Here is a 20,114-nt window from a genome sequence, read left to right as displayed (position 1 = left end):
CTCAAAGGACTGTCATTTTTGTTTCTTCACTAGTAGAGAGAGAAAGTAAAATGCAAAGACAAGCCAATTGCTATGGAAAACAAATAAAGAGTAGCCAAAATTTCAGATAACAATCTTTTTTCTTTTGAAATGCTTTGTAATAATTTGTTTGCTTTATTTCAATGCAAAAGTTTCCTACATTACACATCTAAACCATTTAAAATATAAATGATTGACTTCAAATGAATGCATAGAGTTTTCCCGCCACATTTTTTACTTTAATGACATAATTAACATACTGCTTATTATCAAAGATGATGCTATTTTGAAGGCCTCAGCAATGAATGTATCACAACTGGTAAAGTTTGTAAATGATTAATTTATTTTTTATTATTTATTTATTTATTTTTGAGACAGGTTCTTGCTCTATTGCCAAGGCTGGAGTACAGTGGCATGGTCTCAGCTCACTGCAACCTCTGTTTCCCGGGCTCAAGGGATCCTCCCACCTCAGCCTCCTGAGTAGCTGGGACTACAGGCAGGTGCCAGCATACCTGGCTAGTTTTTTGTACTTTTTGTAGGGACAGGATTTTGCCATGCTTCCCAGGCTGACGTTGAACTCCTGGACTCAAGGAATTTACCTGCCTTGGCCTCCCAAAATGCTGGGATTACAGGCATATGCCACCATACTTGGCCTCACGTGATGGATTTATATTATTGGCACCACTGAGTTACACTCTGTCACACAGCCCTTTGTTGGAGAGCTTCTCTGTTTAACAGTTCATCTATTTCTCAGCTACAGCTGGCTGGAAATTTTAAGAGAGGGGATAGCTGGATGGGAGGAGGAAATGAGTTTCTCATCCTCAGCAATATGGAGACTACCCTCTTTACTTCTATCTCTAGTAGAATTCTGTGTGTGTGTATATATATATGTGTATATATATAATATATATGTAGAATATATATTATTCAATATATATATGTATTCAATATATATGTATTCAATATATACATATTCTATATATATTCTATATATATATTGAATATATATAGAATATATGTATTGAATATATATAGAATATATATAGAATATATATAGAAAATATATAGAGTATATATAGAATATATATATAGAAAATATATAGAATATATATATTGAATATATAGTATATATATAGAATATATATATTGAATATATAGTATATATATAGAATATATATATTGAATATATATAGATATATATTGAATATATATAGAATATATATATTGAATATATATAGAATATATATAGAATATATATATTGAATATATATAGAATATATATAGTATATATATAGAATATATATATTGAATATATATTGAATATATATAGTATATATATAGAGTATATATATTGAATATATATAGAATATATATAGAATATATATAGAATATATATTGAATATATATTGAATATATATATTAAATATATATAGAATATATATATAGAATATATATAGAATATATATATAGAATATATATAGAATATATATAGAATATATATAGAATATGTATATATTGAATATATAGAATATATATAGAATATATATATTGAATATATATAGAATATATATAGAATATGTATATATTGAATATATATATAGAATATGTATATATTGAATATATATATTCAATATCTTCTCTCATAGCCCTCATTTTGTCTGTTGCGCTGTGGAAGGGGAGGTAGATAGATTCATGTGGAAAAATTAAAGTCACACTGGCATTTTTTAAGTGGGAACTGACTCACTTCAGTAGACTCACCAGAATTCTCAATTGTAAAGAATGTGGACTTTGAATTATCTTACAGACTAGATGTGCGACCTTTGGATGAACCACATAAGTCGCAAAGCTAATAAGGATTGATTAGGATTAGATCTCAAGTTGAATGATAGTATTTATGAAATTGAAAAATTCATACTAAATAATACTAAATACATACATACATAATACTAAATACAGACATCTGTCTGTGGGCAGACAGATTAGACACCATCGATGATTATGCTGAAAAGGCATGCAGAAAAAAATCATAGTGGCTAAAATTTCTACCGTTTTCATTCTTTTTAAAAATTAAGATATCGTAAACCTTAGTAATAACTGTAGTGTATGTGTGGTAACTAGCTAAATACTTTTCTCCTTTTCCTTGGTTCTCATTTACTGTTCAACCCACTATGACTTGGCAGTTTTCTTAATCATTCTATTGAAAATACTGCTACGCAACAACATGTCCTAATTGCCCAAGTCGTCTCATTGTTTTCTACTTTCGTCTTGTTTGACTTTTCAGCAGCATTTGACTCTCTTTTTCAGTCCTTTTTTGAAAGTCTTTCTGGATTTTCATGACATTACCCCACCTGGTTTTTCTCTTATCTCTGTCTTATCTTTCCAAGCCAGCTTCCACATCTGAATTTCTCTTCCCATCCTTAAATTATTGATTGGCATTTCATACTAGTTCCTCTGTCATCTGTCTCTTTATACTTCCCCTCACTGCTTATATTCAAACCTATGGCTGCAACCGTCATTAGTTACACTACTGGATCTCAAGTCTCTCTTCTGCACACTTTTTCCTAAGATCTGGTTCCTTGTGTCCCCCATCTTCTTGGACACAGCCACCTCAATGCACCACAGGCATTTCAAATTTGATGAGCCCAAAATGAAAATCATCTCTCTTCTCTCAACTCAACTTGCTCATCTTCCACCATTCTCTATTATCTACCAAATTTCTAAATCAAGAAAACCCTTCACGTCCACATTATATCCATTCCTTCAATGGAGTAATGTATCAGAAATTTTTGATTGCCTGGCCAAAAGCCATTCCTAATTTTTTTCTTGATAAATAATACCTAGAATTTGTTTGGAGGAGCCATGTGTCTAGTTCAAAAGAAAGAGCTATGAATTGGTTATTTTAGTCTTGGCAATCCCATCCATTTCTGCCACATACTCGTTTATCTATATTCTTCTGCACCGCATGGCCATTTGACTCATTTTTTGGCCTATGAAACGTAATGGAATGTCACCTGCGTGACCTCTTAAAGAGCTTTTTCCCCTTGATAAAACTGGGTGAAATTACACTTTGTCCTTGTCCCCTTTCTTCCTCTTTGGGATACTGTCTTGTGAGATAATGATGCTTGGACTATGGCAGGTATCTTGCTACTGTGAGCAAAAAGCCTTAGAATGAAAGCATATGATGAGGATGCTGGTATAGAGGAACGAAGTGCAATGTGTGAGCTGAGGGTGGAGTACCCAAATGAAAAACTCTAGAAAACTGCTGGCAGCATGAGAGTATCCAAATAATTGAGAAAAATTAAAAATTAAAAAATTAAAATTTTCCGGCATTGGTAGTTATATTCAATGTTATGCACCCAAATGTAAGAAAAACAGAAAACTCAGTGGTGAACAATAAATATAAAAATATGGCTGGAAAGGAAAGCCTACCATAATATTAAAAGATTTGTTATTATTTACTACATGATAAAATCTTAAAATTTTATTTATAATGTAGTTAAAAAGAAATCTATTATGGATAGGCAATTGATCAGTTCTGAATATATACTTTTAGAGTGATGTAGTATAAGCTGAGCTTCACATGTCCAGAGCCCCATTTTGCTAATCTAAGTCAGTTGTCTGTTCCTCTTACATACTTTCTCCTCTGAAATTCTGTTATAGTTCAATATGCCATTTTTCAATGAGATCCACAGACTGTGTACCTCAATCCTGCAAAAGTCAGGTTTAGCGATGGTCTCTCCTCCCCCTAACATCTGCATTATGTAATAGTATTAATGGTAACTTTTAAAAGTAATAGAAAGTTTTAAGTCACTCTCTTTTTAGTTTGGCTAGTTTATTATTGAGTATATTTAAGTGGAGATTCTTCCTTGACTTAAAATCTCAGGAGAACCCAAGGAAAAACAGAAAAGATGAGAAGTCAAGTTTATAGAATGAAACTGGGGTTAGCACCTAACATACTAAAGTGACTTGCTAATTGGCAGATCTACTCAAAGCAACTTTTGAGAGACTCATTAGGCTGCACGTCACACTGAAATGGGAGGATTAAGGACTACAGACCTCAGCTAAACTTTGTACAGATCAATTTTTAAAGACTCAGAAAGGACTGATATTATTGGCTAATTCAGCATATATTTCAACCTTATCAGAAGACCTTCACAGATGAGGAGGGCACAATAAATGTGATAAAAATAATCAGTGATCTCTCAGGATCTAAAAAAATAGCCCAAATTTATCAAACAATAAGTATACTCTGATGGTGTATAATATATGCCTTTGAGGTTTGCATTTGCTGGGGGCAAAGAACTATCAATGGCTCCTCATTGTCAAAGCAGGAACATCAAAACCTGGCATATGTGCTATCACTCGCCTCTCTTGCCTCTGATCCTGCTGAGTCTAAATGCCACCCCAGACTCCTTAACTCAGACCTTCAGGCAGCCACAACCACTGGACTAGAATTGGCAATCCTTGGCTTACAAGGTGGAATCCCAGCTTTTAGACATAGCAAGAGGGACTTTCCTATTCTTTATTCTTACACTTGCTACTCCATGTCTTGTAACATCAAGCTCCATCAATAATGAGTTACTTGAGATTCTCTCAAACATTGAGCTGTTTCTTGTGCTTTTGCTCAAGTTGTCTGCTTTGCCTGAAATGTCCTCCTGACTCTCCCAAGTCTTTACCTGATTATCTCCTACTCATTCAGTCTCATGTTTTCATGAGGATGGAATTCCTAGAGTCATACCCTAGAAGCTCCTTTTGTGATGTTTTTGGAAAGCTGCTAGGGTATTAAATGAAGGTTTAGAATTGGCTACCTTTGTCACAAAACATCTCTGTTTAGGTCCTATGACTCATAAAGTTATTCAAGAGTTATTACAAGTAGTTGTGTTTACTGCACAACTACTATAACTTTCCTTCTTCCCAGGAATCAGACCTAGTCTAGGCTCTGGCCTAGGGAACAAACGCCATCCTGTTCTCTTCATTGCTCCACTTTCCCCTATGCCATAAACCTATGCACACATAAAATTTTATCCTCTAGGTCCTGTTATCCTTCCCCTACTTCTCTAAAAAGGACAACTCTCAGTGAAACCACTAGTTCCTCACAATCAGGCAAACTCTAAATCCCAATTAGGCCCAGATGGAGCTCTGAGACTATTGAAAACATCTGTCATAAGGAAATTAACTCATTCTCTAAGATTTATAACAGGCTCCTCCTTGCCTTTAGGAACCTGGGAAAGAGTGAAAGAGATGCAAAAGTAAAAAAAAAAAAAGGTTTGTATGTGAGTTGGGGTCAGGGGTAGAGCATGATAGGAACAGACGATAAGATGGGGAAAGAAGGAGACTTAAACATTAACTCAAAGTAAAGCTCAACCAAGAACCTTTTAAGGTTCGTTACTGTTTATCACAGTGCTTTTTTGGTACTTTTTGAATTCAGAATGTGTATCCAGGACTGCACAAAGGACAGGGAAGGAGTCAACAGAAAGAGCAAACATATCCTTCTTAGAGGACATGATATTCTTGAAGACCAGATCTATACAAATGAAACAATTAAAAGAACTCAAAACAACATAGGAACAAGTATTGTCGTCTGTGCCTTTGAGAACCCCTATACTTTATTGGCTCATTTTTTGCTTTGTTGGGAGGGGTGGTGAGAAAATGACAATATCTAGATCTGCAGGGCAGGCATCATATCAACTCTTCCAGCACTAAGGAGAACAAAAACCCAACCAATACTACTGATTTTAAGTATTAAGTACACAACTATAATTAATCCTACTGAGAAATATTATGTGACAAGAGGCAAATATGTTTTTTCTCATTGTCCTTGAGCTGTAAAATTGAAGGCTACCTTAGCTGCATTATTGGAGAAAGGCTTTCAAGGGCTTCTGAAAACATCTATCCTCCTCTCAGCATTTTTTGTTTCTTTAGGCAGAAGAGCATGCTCTCAGTAGAGCTGAAAACTGGCATGAGCTAGAGAGAAATTCAAGCTACTGTAGGGGGCTAAGTAATTGTCCTTGTTATTCAAACTCTACTCATCAGTTTTTGCACCTTTGTGCAGACAACAAATTGATGTGAACAGGCTCCAGGTCCCAAGCTGGAAATGTTTCCAGGAGGAATAATTCAATGAACTGAGAAGACACACGTTGCATTTTTCATGAACTGCTTTGGGTTCCTGGAAATGTCAGTTATATAATTATGGTATATTATGTCACTCCTCAGCACCATTACCTGGATAGAACAGAAGTATTTTAGTTCAGCCATGGTACCGTGTAACTATCTGCCTAGAAACACACAATTATATCACAAACCTTAATGTATTCCAAACTGAGCAACTGTTCTCTCTCTAAAGTCTTTCTATATCCAGTTTTGTCCTGGTGAATGACACTTGCTTAAGTCAAAAACATGAATATTATCTCTTATTCCTCGTAGTCTGCCAGTTTTACTATGTAGTGTCTCTCAAACCCATCCACTTCTCTCCATCCTCACTGTCACTACCCTAGTTAACCTTAATCGCTACTGGATTAATGCAACAGCCCTAGGCAAATTTCATGTCTCTGGTGTTTGATACATCTGATCCAATCCATTCTTCACACTGAATCATTCTAAAACATATTACCTTGCTTAAAATCCTTTTAATGACACTTTTAAAATATGTCATTAAAATTCACTTTTTACTTGTTGTGCAGTTCTGTGAGTTTTAGCAAATCCATAGAGTTTTGTAACTACTACCGCCACAATCAGGATATAGAACAGTTAGCTTCACCTTCAAAAAATTCCCTCATGCTGCTGCTTTGTAGTCAGAACCTTTCCCCAACCCTAATCCTAGATAACCACTAATCTGTTCTCCATCTTTATAGTTTTACTTTTCCAGAAGGCCATATAAAGGGAATGATATAGTATATAACATTTTGCTCTGGCTTTCACTAATCACAGTGTATGTGAGATTCATTCGTATTGCTGAACGTATTGATAGTTCATTCCTTTTTATTACTGAGTAGTATTCCATTGCATGCATGTACCTATGGTTTATACATTCATGTATTGAAGGACATTTGGGATATTTTCTGGTGGGAGTAGTTATGAATGCTATTAATATAAGTATTTGCATAAGAGTTTTTATGTTTAATATAAGCTTTTATTTCTCTAGGATAAATATCTAGGAGTGGGATTATTGGGCCATATGGCAAGTATAGATAAATGCCAAACTCTTCTCCAAGTGGCTGTACCATTTTTGCATCCCACCGTAATGTATAAGAGCTCAAACTGATTCACATCTTAACCAACACTTGATATTGCCAGGTTTTTTGTTTTTGTTTTTGTTTTTGTTTGTTTGAGATGGACTTTCACTCTTGTTCCCAAGGCTGGGGTGCAATGGCGTGATCTCGGCTCACCACAACCTCCGCCTCCCGAGTTCAAGTGATTCTGCCTCAGCCTCCTTAGCATCTGGGATTATAGGCATGCACCACTATGCCCAGCTAATTTTGTGTTTTTGTACAAACGGGTTTCTCCATGTTGGTCAGGCTGGTCTCGAACTCTCGACTTCAGGTGATCCACCCGCCTTGGCCTCCCAAAGTGCTGGGATTATAGGCGTGAGGCTCTGTGCCCAGCCTGACAGGTTTTTTAAAATTGATGGTGTTCACTCTTCAAAATAAAACTTAAATATGGTGATATAAACTCAACTATTATTAATACATCTTATGTTAGATGATAAGGGAATAAGAGAGGAAGAAAACAAAATATTTGCTTCATATATATACAGATACATACATGAATACATATATAATATACATACAAACATATTTATAAGAAAATAAGGAAGAAATACAATTACAGTCCTCATCTCTGTAAGTAGACACATGGTTATAGCTGTCATTTGTAACTATCTTCTGCTAGTATACATGCCATATTTCCTTTGTTCTCAGTAATCAGTTCAGCTGGTCATGGTTCTTTGCTTGGTAGGCAGAAAACACAACCAAGTAAAATCCCATTATTTTTGAAGAGTCTGGGCCATTAGCAGTCCTACCTGAATTGTGATTTTGTGGTTTTGCATTGGCTTTAATCAAAGAACAGGGTAGTACTAAGATACACCCTAAAAGATCTCCTATGTTTAAGACATACTCTTCCTTGCCTCCCTTGTGTAGCAGCAGTCCAATTTCCCCTTGGTAACCAGGATTGATTACCCCATCCTACATAGTAGCTCCCTTCCTTGCCTGTTAATTCAGAGGCAGGAGGAGTCCAAGGTGACTAGTTAAGATGATCGTCTTAACTTCTGTTTCAATGAAATTATTGTTGTGTTTCTTAGTAAAAATATTTCTCCCATTGGAGCTAATATATCTATACCAGAAGAACATAAGGTTGCAGGGACAGGAAGCAACCATTGTGCTAGTATATCACCAGGGATAATATGAGTTGTGCCATTTCTACCCATTGATTCTTGGAACCCATGAATCCTGGCCATGGGAGAAACCGTATCATATATTGGATGCTGATTCAGAGCATAGATAGCCTCTTGGAGGTATTGTCACATAATTGGCACTGAAATTGAGTCTTCAAAAAGTATTCCATTTTTTTTTTTTTTTTTTTTTTTTTTTTTTTTTTTTTTTTTTTGAGATGGACTCTTGCTCTGTTGCCCAGGCTGGAGTGCAGTGGCGTGATCTCGGCTCAGTGCAAGCTCCGCCTCCCGGGTTCACACCATTCTCCCACCTCAGCCTCCTGAGTAGCTGGGACTACAGGCGCCCGCCACCACGCCTGGCTAATTTTTTTTTTTTTTTTGTATTTTTAGTAGAGACGGGGGTTCACTGTGTTAGCCCGGATGGTCTTGATCTCCTGACCTTGTGATCCGCCCGCCTCAGCCTCCCAAAGTGCTGGGATTACAGGTGTGAGCCACCACGTCTGGCCAAAGTATTCCACTATTCTATTAGGCTAGCTGCTTCAGGATGGTGGGGAACCTGGTGAAACCAGTGAATCCTATAGGCCTGGGCCCATTGCTGCACTTCATTAACTGTGAAGTGATTTCCTTGATCAGAAGCAATGCTGTGTGAAATACTATGATGATGGATAAGGTTATGGATGGTAGTTTTGGAAGAAGCAGAGAAGGCAACTCCAAATCCAGATTAGTTTATTCCAGTGAGAACAAAACACTGCCCTTTCCATAAAATTAACGCTCCAGTGTAATCCACTTGCCATCAGGAAGTTGGCTGATCAACCTAGGGAATGGTACCACATTGAGGACTCAGTGTGGATTTCTGCCGCTGGCAGATTGGGCACTCAGCAGTAGAGTAGCCAGATCAGCCTTGGCAAGTGCAAGTAACAGAAACTTGGCTCCAATCGAGCAAAGTAAGGATACTGGGCTACTGTGTGGGTCAGAGGATGGAAATATGACTTTCCCTCAGGAGTCAGAACCCCCGGAATCTCGTCCTCACTGATCCCTTTGGATCAGCTTCTTGTGGCCTCTCTTGCTGAGCAGTTCTTTATGATATTCTTTGCCCACAGTGTAGAACAAAGACACACAACCCTTTCCTAGGTTTATGTTCCTCGGTTTCGGAGAGCACCTAGACTGAGTTGGAATCTTTGACTCTGACCATAAATCTCTGGAGAAAAACTTTGGTCCCACTTTGGCTTGGTTCCTTCCTCCCTTTCCCTGAACAATCAATTCTGGACAGCAAACTGGGCCATGTTTACCAACATGGATAGAGGGCAGGAAAAGGAAGCTTGAAGTGGTGAGGAGGAGAGCATGGGGTGTGGACGTAGATTATTTTCAGAGAAAGAAGCTGGTGCATGGACAGAAAGGTCAATAGATTTTTCATGATGGAAAAGTCATGTGGTATTTTACTATGGTGAGTACAGGATCCCTTTCTTTACTTTAAAAATTTGATTTAAATGAGAGAGTGTACTTAAAGTGCTTGCACAGTGCCTAACTAAACGTATTATTATTGCTTGACTTGGCTCTGCCATCACAAGAGTACAAACTTGCTATAAAACTGGTTAATGCTTACTTCATCAGTTTCAGATGGTGGTTTTGAGTTTAAACAAAATCACATTTGATGGAAGCTAATCGAAAAATGGTACTAGATTAATCTTAATAAATGAAGCACTAAGCACAATAGTTCCACCTTAATGTCTCTTCCATGCTCCAGCCTTGTACGTCCAAAGACCTCCTGGTTATGTCCACTGGGATACCTCAATGACATCTCAAAAGCAACATGTGCAAAACTCCTCTTACCTCCCTAGTCTTCCCTTCTTAGTAACTGTCACCTTTTCCACACTCACACTGTTGTTCAAATTTAATCCAGACAGTTGTCCTGATATCTCTGTGTATCTTACTCCCTGTATCCACATGATCATGAGTTCCTATTGATCCAGCCTCTGATTTATATCTTGAGTTGGTGTAATTGTAATCTCTTCATTAGATTATTGAACAGTCTCCTGTGTGATCTCCTTGTTTCCAACACTTCTCCCTCTCTAACCCATTTTCCTTAGAGCAGCCAGGGTGATCTCATACATGTATTTATTAGGTAACAAGATTCCTGAAAGGTCTATCTGAAGACAAATATTTTGCTACTTCATCCAACTGAAGGCCACAATAATTATGAACTATCCGCAATCCTGAATTTATCTCCCAACAATCAGATTATATTTAAGCCTTTAGGAGAAGATGTGCCAATGGACACCTTTTCAAAATAAACATTTCTTAGAAAATATTAACAAATCTTGCCTTACATTAAATTAAAATTAGTTGTCAACTAAACTGTTTTGGGTGAATAAGGTCCTCGTTTCAAGAACAATAAGAATGATTATAAAAGGGGCAATGTTTTATGTTTTATCAAACAACTATTAACCTATAACCATGAGACCATTTTTTTTCCTCAAAATATGTAGAAAAGTCCATGTATTGGATAGAATATACACACTGTAATTCGTCTCATTCAAAACACATGAGTGTTCCAGATAGAACTTTTTTAGCCTCTTGAAAATTCAGGACTATGGATAGCTTATATGATGCTAATAAGATCAAAAAATACTTGCTTTATAATACTAGAATTAAAATAATATTTTAAAAATGACATTATATTTCCCCACAAGACCCCAATTAATTACAAAGCAAAAATAGTAACTTTTTACTAGAGACACCTCACAATCATTACCTTAATACCTATCAGAGTAAACATCACCATTAATGGGGAAAATTGGCATCAAATGCCTTCTTATCTGATGCATTGAGAAAAACATGACATCCTTGAGTCCTGCCCATAGTGCAAAACTGAATCAAATCATGAAGAAATATCAGACAAGGCCAGATTGTCCACTTGTACTCTTAAAAATGTCAATGTCATAAAACACACAAAAAAAGACCAAGAAACAGTTCCAGGTTAAGACCATATAAGCAAATACAATAATTGATCTGGGACTTTTTTTTCCTATAAGGATTTAATTGGGACAATTGGCAAAGTCTGAGTAAAGTTTGTTGTTTAGATAATGGTATTGCTTCAATATTAATTTCCTAGCTGTGAAAATTATATTGTGGTTATCTAAGAATGCTCACACTTTTAGGAAATGCACTGATACATTTAGGCATGAAGGAATATCATGTTCATACTTAACCTCAGAATCAGGGGGAAAAGTGTATGTGTGTGTGTATATATACATATACATATATATATATACATGTGCATATATATACATGTAGATATATACACATACATATATACACACGTATACATATATACATATACATATATACGCACACACAGAGAGAGAGAGAGAGAAAGTAAAAGCAAATATGGTAAAATGTTAACACTTGGCTAATCCGGGTAAGGGATTTAGGAATTTTTTGTACTATTCCTGCAATTTCACGTTAAATCTGAAGTTATGTCAAAATAAAAAAAATTAAAGGAGAAATAGACTCTACATTTGTCCCTGTGTAAGAATATTTTAGGGACATAGTCTCTTTAAATTAATATTTTCCCACCTGCCAGATAATTATCCTCTTCCTCAGAAAAACATTCTTCTTTCTCCTATCCCTCTGTGTTCAAATACAATTTTTCTTTAGTTGCTAATGAGGTTGGTCCCTTCTACCCAAGCTTCAAGGGAAGAAAGAGCAGTCTGTTTTGATAACTTCTATAGAACCAGATTTATATTTATACAGTTTAACATGATACATACAATAATTTGTCATATAACAATTTTGGTTTTAACTCAGTAGAATTACATTTACAGAAAACCTGGACTCCATTTGATTTTCACATAGGGACTTGACATTGATTGTTAGTGAAAATTGTGTGTTCCTTGACAATGTTATTATGCCTCCCATATACACGGCATACAGGCCACATGCTGGGGAGGGAGAGTAAGGGTGGAGGTGCCCTCATGTTGTTTGCAGTTGCAGTTAGGAAAAAATGTGACACCTGTGTCAGAAGTTATATACCTGTGTATGAGTCATAGTGGTCCCAAGGCAGACAATTAATTTACTGTTGAGTTATAGACAATAAATATTGATTAAATTGTTTTTCATCCAATACAAGTTAAGGAGATATGTCAAGACCCAAATTATTTGGATGGGCAGAGGATGGCGGGAAAGAGTCTGGGCACAGAGGCCAGACTAAGTTACATTTGAACCTTGACTCCGCTCTTTACTGCTCTCATGATCCTAGGAATGCTCCTTAGGCTCTTCCAGCTCAGTTTCCTCATTTGTAAAAGGGAAAAATAATTTCTACCTTAAAGGGTATTGTAAAGAGACAATGCTGGCAAATCACCTGATGCAAACAAGGCATTTATTCATTTAGTGATATAAGCTGAGTGCTCACAGCCTACAAGATTTCCATGGGCTTACCTAGAATAAATAAGTGTGTTACTAAAAATTATAAAATCCCTTTTGAAATTCAAAATTTGGATTTATTGAGAGTTGTATTTTTTTGGTGAGGGGGGGTGGGGGGTGGGGACAGAGTCTCGCTGTCTCCCAGACTGGAGTGCAGTGGCGTGATCTCAGCTCACTGCAAGCTTTGCCTCCTGGGTTCATGCCATTCTCCTGCCTCAGCCTCCCAAGTAGCTGGGACCACAGGCGCCCACCACCACATCCGGCTAATTTTTTGTATTTTTAGTAGAAACGGGGTTTCACCATGTTAGCCAGGATGCTCTCAATCTCCTGAACGCATGATCGACCCACCTCGGCCTCCCAAAGTGCTGGGATTACAGGTGTGAGCCACTGCGCCTGGCCAGAGTTGTATGTTTTAATGTCATTTTGTTTGTTTAATAGAGATGAGGTCTCACTATGTTGAGCAGGCTGATCTTGAACTCCTGCCCTCAAGCAATCCTCCCACCTCAGCCTCCCAAAGTGTTGGGATTACAGGCATGAGCCATTGTGCCTGGCTAATATCTTTAATGTAATGAAGATTTGAACTCTCAAAGAGAAGCCTGTCTACTGCCTACTAATATTTCAAAACTACCCTACTTGTGGGTATTCAATAAAGTCTGATGGTTATAATTATTTTTAATTTTAAAATGCTCATTGTTTTTCCTAATGTGAGATTCTCCCAACCTGGAATGGATTTTTATTTTCTTCATTTGTAGGACTAAAACAAATAACTCAGCAAACCATGGACTACATGTGTTAAAACACCACAGAGTAAGGGTAAGTTTTTATAGAAACTCCTTCTCATATGTTCCACTGTGTCCTCTCTCCAACTTTGAACATGACCTTCAATTGTCAGGCTTAAAGGTAGTAGTTTTATTTGGCTGTTGAACCTAATTATAATGAATGAAAGGCTCTGAGACTTATCACAGATGAGGTGGTGAGCCTTTTTCAGAAATGCCTTCAAATAAACTTTTGTAGCTTAATATATTTGTGGCACCTAACAGCTGTGTGCTACTCCTAGAAAATTTAATCCCACACACTGATCATTTGGTACAGAAAATAAGATGTGGGGTGGGAAGGGGAACCTTAGATTTAAATTGTGTATATAAATATTTATGTAAGCATAAAACACTATCAACAAACACGCAGATGCTGCAGTATTTACATTTTGCATGGTGAGAAATCTAAAGATTAATTCTGACATTATTTTCAAGGGGAAGATTCTTTTCACATGAGTTTAAATAGTTTGGATACACTGTATTAATTTTTTTTTTTACTTTAGGGGTTAGTTATTCCTCATTTATTAAGCAAACATCAAGCTTCTAAAAAAAGACCAAGAACATCGGAAAAATATGGTCCCATTCTTCAAAGAAAAGCTTATAGTTTTGAAGACATTTTATGTGAAAACCTGAAATAATAATAGATCTTTGGAGGACACATTATTTGTTTTTCCTATGGGTTACACATATGGGATTTCAGGTACAGGAAAGATCTACATAGGAAGGGAGAATCAAAAGGGGTTTCTAGAGGGTAAGTGTTGAGATGGAACTTAAAGGAAAGATATGATTTATATAGGCAGTGAGCAGGTCTGATTAAATATTGCATATTTTGTGTGTATAAACTTTGTGTATATCATGCACTGCAATTCACTGTGATTTTTTAAAATTCATAAACTTTGGCTTTTAGAGCACTTTTAAGTTTATGCAAAGTTCATCAGAAAGTATGAAGAGTTTCCAAATACCCCCATTTCCACATATGTTCAACCTCTCCCAAGATCAACATCCTGCACCACGGTGGTACATTTGTTACGACTGATGACGTGTCACATCTTGTGTGATACAATTCAACCATCCCTGTTGTATATGAGAAAGCAAAGGCTTAAGGAGGTTAAGTAACTTTCCCAAGATCACTTATCTATGAAGTATCTGAGCTAATAACTGAATCCAGGTCTATCTCAATTATTTGCATATTTTATCACTGCGTCTCATACATAAATAAGTATAATAAATTAATAAAAACCAGAACAAGTAGCATTGATAATTGTTATCAATTCCCATATGCAGATAGTTCTCTAGCAATGATGTCTATTGCTCTTGTACAAAATAATTTTACCTTTTCATGTAAAGAATTAGTTTTTTTTAGCATCTCAGTTACATAAGACTGTGTGAACTCATCCTATTTAGCCAAGATGAAGAATATACACTTAAACCTAACCCATTCTAGGGCTCTCAAAAAACATGTAGTGGTTTGAATAGTGCCCCCCTTTCCCCTCCCATTTTTTTTTCCTGGGTGGAAAAAAGTGTGTTCACTCATAATTTATGAATCTAACTTTACTTAGAAAAACCATATTTGAGGATGTAATTAAGGTAAGGATCTTCAAATTAGATCATCCTAGACTAGGGTAGGCCTTAATGAATGTGAAATGCAAAATGTTCAGTGAAAAGTGTCTTTAGAAGACACAGACACAGAGAAGAAGGAAAGAAGACACAAAGAGAAGACCATCTGAATCTGGAGGCAGAGACTGGGGTTGTATAGTTATAAGCCAAGCAAGACTCGAAACCATCAAAACCTGGAAGAGGCAAGGTAGGAGTCTCCTCTGGAGCCTTCAGAAAGAGAATAGCCCTGCCAACACATTGATTTTAGACTTCTGGCCTCCAAAACTGAGAGGGTATTAATTTCTGTTGTTTTTAAGCCACTAAGTTTGTGATAATTTGCTATAGAAGCTCTAGAAAATTGATGGTCTTGACTTAAAGAATTTCCACCTTCTTTCCTTTCCCTTGACAAGAGTTTGTGTCAGTATTGACGGCCATTTCATTTAACATGGCTGTAGCAGTAGACATGGCTGGCTGTGTGTTCCACCTTCCATGGAATAGACTTGTCTTTTTGAAGTAGTTGTCCAGACAGGGGCTACATTTTCCATCACTTCTTTCATCTTGATCAAGTTTATGTGCAGTTCTGGCCAATGAAATATGAGCAAAATTGACGTATGTTACTTCTGAGGGAAGGCACTTAAGAGTGTGTTTTTTCTTACTTTCTGGAATCATGTCTATTGGCTGGATCAGAAGACTCCAAGGATCTAGCGGATGGCAACACCACAAGATGGCATTGCCATTGTAGCTTAATGAAGCACATGACACTATGGAGGGGAGTGGGTTTTTTTAATTAAAGTGGGGTTCTGTCAGTCAGGCGAAAGGGAGGTGGGCAACACACAATATCTACTACAACTACTTTATTATGTTCATATATTTGTTACTTTGCTTTGATAGAGTTGCTTTGATGGAACTCAGATATTTGGAAAAATACCGTTCCAAAGGACACATTCTTAGCTTCTTGGTAATAATGATAGTATTTAACTATAAATTAATATTCAAATGTTAATGAAACACTTTCACTAAATACTCATTTAATTCTTACAAGACCCCTGTCATGTAGCTAAAACCAGTTGAACTAACTAACATTAGAATTAAGAAATTTTGACTTCAAATCCACACCTCTTTCTCTGCAGTACCTCATTTACAAATGGAAATTCTTATTGCCTGGGAGACCTACACTTGTCATCTGTAGTGAACATGTGCTCTTTTTTGCTACCTAGTATGTATTTTCCTTTCTTTTAGTTAATGCTAATCTGAACTTCTGGGAGAACCACCCTTTCTGCTACTCTCAGCCTAAATAGAGTTGACTCTATCCCTGAATCCAGGGATGAACATGTGATTCAGACTGGCTAATCAGAAATGGCATTCCTCTGGCCCGTAGCCCAATATAGGCCAATGAGAGTCAGGTCCAGAACTTTCATTGTGTAGGGGAAAATGTAAGAAGTGCACTGTGGGCAGACATCTTGCTCACCGTGTAGCAGCTAAGAAGCCAACACGGTTGACATGTTAGACACAGGGAGCCAGAGACGTCTTTTGAGTCCCTGAACGCTGTCAAGTCAGAAGTCAAATTTATTTGTTTGTGGACTTTTCAGAAGATTCCCTCTTCTGTTTAAACCAGTTCAAGTTAGATTTTCTTTATCAACTGTTTATGAAATAGTGACTTTTACCTCATGTGGATAAACAGTCATTTATAAAAGAAAAGTAAGATACTCCAGTATCCAGTATCCAGTACAGAGCTATTTCATGCTTAATCACTTCTAGTTTCAGAACTTTGAGCCAGGGACACTGAGCTAGTGTAGCCCCAGGTGCAAGATTTGAAAGTTTCCTGCTCAGGATTCTGCATCCTTACTCATGAGGTCTGAGTATTAGGAGCCCCAAACAGGGAGAAGCTCAGTGAAAAAATTTGTTGAATGTCGAGTGAATCTGGGGTAGTATGGACTTCCATGAAGTTCCGAGTATGTATTCTTGCTTTACTATTGAAATAAATTGTTCATAATTCTGCAACAGCTTGTGGCTTAATGTTCAGTAGGATAAACTTTTTTTTTCTGTTGCTTTGTAATTACTTGAAGTACACTTTAAGGAGAATAACACCCAAAATTTAATTGTGTGACTGTGTTCTTATACATATGGGAGAGGGTATGGGAGGGAGGGTAAAGAGATTCCTTTGCTAAGGGGTGGAATTTTAAAATGCAGTTCATGTGTTGTATTTGCCTTATTGATATTTATCCTTCAATATAACCTAGAGTCAGGCTATTTAGATGATCACCACATCACAGTCAAGAGCTATGAATGACCTTCATTGATTTTGTTATTTCATTTCTTTAGTACATACCCAGTAATTTGCCCATCCAAAATTACAGTTGTGCTATTTCTGAATCTATGCTGCTTTAGTGTATATAGGTATGAAAGGAATTTGAGAAATATAATTTTCTGATTATTTGAGAAAGATGAGATTTTTAAAAATGTACACTGAGTCAGAAAATTATTTTAATAGTTACAAACAATCTTTTAAAGAATCAGTATAAAATAGCAGTTGATTTCTCCATAATTATCACAATTATTTATACTTGAGGTCTTGACTAAGTGGGGCTGAAATCAACAAAAGGTCTTGGGCTGTTGGCTCAGAAATCATCCCAGGAAGCTTGTCTTATTGATATGTGTCATGCTTAGCTCCTATGAGATGATCCAGTCCTTTTTAAAAAAAAAAAAAGTATCGCTTTCTTCATTCTTTGGAGGCTTGAAGTGAATTTGGCAGTATTCATTAAACACCTTCCAGCTCCTTTCATTTACCACTCTTCAACATTCAGTTCTGACTGCATTTCAACTTTTTCTGCTCTTTTCTAAGTTGCTTTAATAATGTTAAATCATCCAAATTTTTATCTTTCTCTTCTTGGAAGTTTTTTACTACTGCTGAGGTCTGGACTATACAATTTTTTTATGGCTCTTTCCCTATTGGCATGAGCTGCCATCAAAGACTCATAAAATTGTTTATAGGTTTGGCTGGCATCAATTTTTCCCTGCAAAGGAAGCTGTGGGAACCATAGTGTTTAACTCATGTACTATTCTGTCATCAATTTTCCTCATCACCTTGAGTAATAATTCCTGGAACTTAGGAAACTCCTCACAATTCACATCACCACTGGGCGCCGCCATATTGGATCAGAAAAATGAGATGTTTTAAACCGCTTAGCTTGCATTGATTTCCTACCTGTAGACCTTGGAAAAGTTAGGTCCTCTGATTTCTTCTTCTACATGAGCCACTGGAAAGGATGAAATGAGGCTGGGGATACAATAGTATGTGAAGAGCCCTATCTACTATATGCAGAAGAGGAAAATCCTACCATACATGTGCTCCTCAGTTAATAGCTTTTCTGTAGAATGTAAACTTCTTGAGGCCAAGAACCTTGACTGTCCTTTGGAAGAGCTAATCCATGGTGAACGCTCAATAAATATTTTCTGAAAAACAACTGAAAAGATGGTTGAATAAAGAAGTCTTCAGAAATTAAACAAATAATGCCATAACTTTCATTGTAAAACTCAGGGTCCAATTACGCTTTAGCCTAATTCAATCCTATTAACCATTAGAAACTGAGAGGTGAACCCGGCTGGGCTTCTGGGTCGGGTGGGGACTTTGAGAACTTTTCTGTCTAACTAAAGGATTGCAAACGCACCAATCAGCATTCTGTGTCTAGCTAAAGGTTTGTAAACACACCAATCTGGGCTCTATGTCTAGCTAATCAGTTAGGGGACTTAGAGAACTTTTCTGTCTAGCTAAAGGACTGTAAATGCACCAATCAACACTCTGTGTCTAGCCAAAGGTTTGTAAACACAGCAATCAGCACTCTGTCAAAACGGACCAATCAGCACTCTGTAAAATGGACCAATCAGCTCACTGTAAAGTGGACCAATCAGCAGGATGTGGGTAGGACCAAATAAGGGAATAAAAGCAGGCCACCCGCCTCAGCAGCAATTGGCTCGGGTCCCCTTCCCTGCTGTGGGAGGTTTGTTCTTTTGCTGTTCGCAATGAATCTTGCTACTGCTCACTGTTTGTGTCTGCACCCGCCTTTATGAGCTGTAACACTCACCACTAAGGTCTGCAGCTTCACTCCTGAAGCCAACGAGACCACTAACCCATGGGGAGGAACGAACAACTCTGGACAGGCCGCCTTTATGAACTATAACACTCACCGCGAGGATTTGCAGCTTCACTCTTGAAGTCAGCGAGACCACGAACCCACCAGAAGGAAGAAACTCTCCACACGTCTGAACATCAAAAAGAACAAACTGGACACACCGTCTTTAAGAACTGCAACACTCACCGCAAGGGTCCGCAGCTTCATTCTTAAAGTCAGTGAGACCAAGAACCCACCAATTCTTGGACATAAAACCAGTAGTTCTTATCAGCACAGGCACAAGCTATTTTATTTATCTTTGTATTAATCATTTATTCAACAAATAATAACTGAGTGCTTACAAAGTATTAGCCTGGAATTGTCAAAAGAGGATGGTAACATCCCCTTTCCCCAGAGGAGTGTTTGAAAATGTATGGGGACGTTTGTCATTGTTGTTGTTACAATTATTGTCTTTATTGGTATTTAGCGAGTTGGGGGACAAACATACTAAATGTTCTATAAACTCTTCCACTATTAGTGGAATTTGAAGTTTGTTTTGAGTCATTATGAACATTCCATACTTGTCTGCTTACTGTGTACAAGAGTTTCAATGGCTTAAAAACTCCATGGCCAAAAGTAATACATTTTATGTCACAACGCTGAAACACATGTGTGTGGATAACTGAAACAAATAATTCACGAGAATATATCCCTTAGTATGTTTTTATGCACACTGATTTATTAAAAAATAATGCTGCTTGCTACATA

The 20,114-nt window shown here is 36.9% G+C and overlaps 1 pseudogene; it reads right to left on the bottom strand.

The window, feature by feature from the left end:
• Positions 1–17,907: 17,907 nt before the first annotated feature.
• On the bottom strand, positions 17,908–18,387 carry LOC100438166 (protein MIX23-like; annotated as a pseudogene).
• Between the last annotated feature and the right edge of the window lie 1,727 nt (positions 18,388–20,114).

Source organism: Pongo abelii, chromosome 8, assembly GCF_028885655.2.
Source record: "Pongo abelii isolate AG06213 chromosome 8, NHGRI_mPonAbe1-v2.0_pri, whole genome shotgun sequence".
Classification (NCBI taxonomy): Eukaryota; Metazoa; Chordata; class Mammalia; order Primates; family Hominidae; genus Pongo; species Pongo abelii.
This window is presented reverse-complemented; position numbering and strand designations above follow the sequence as displayed.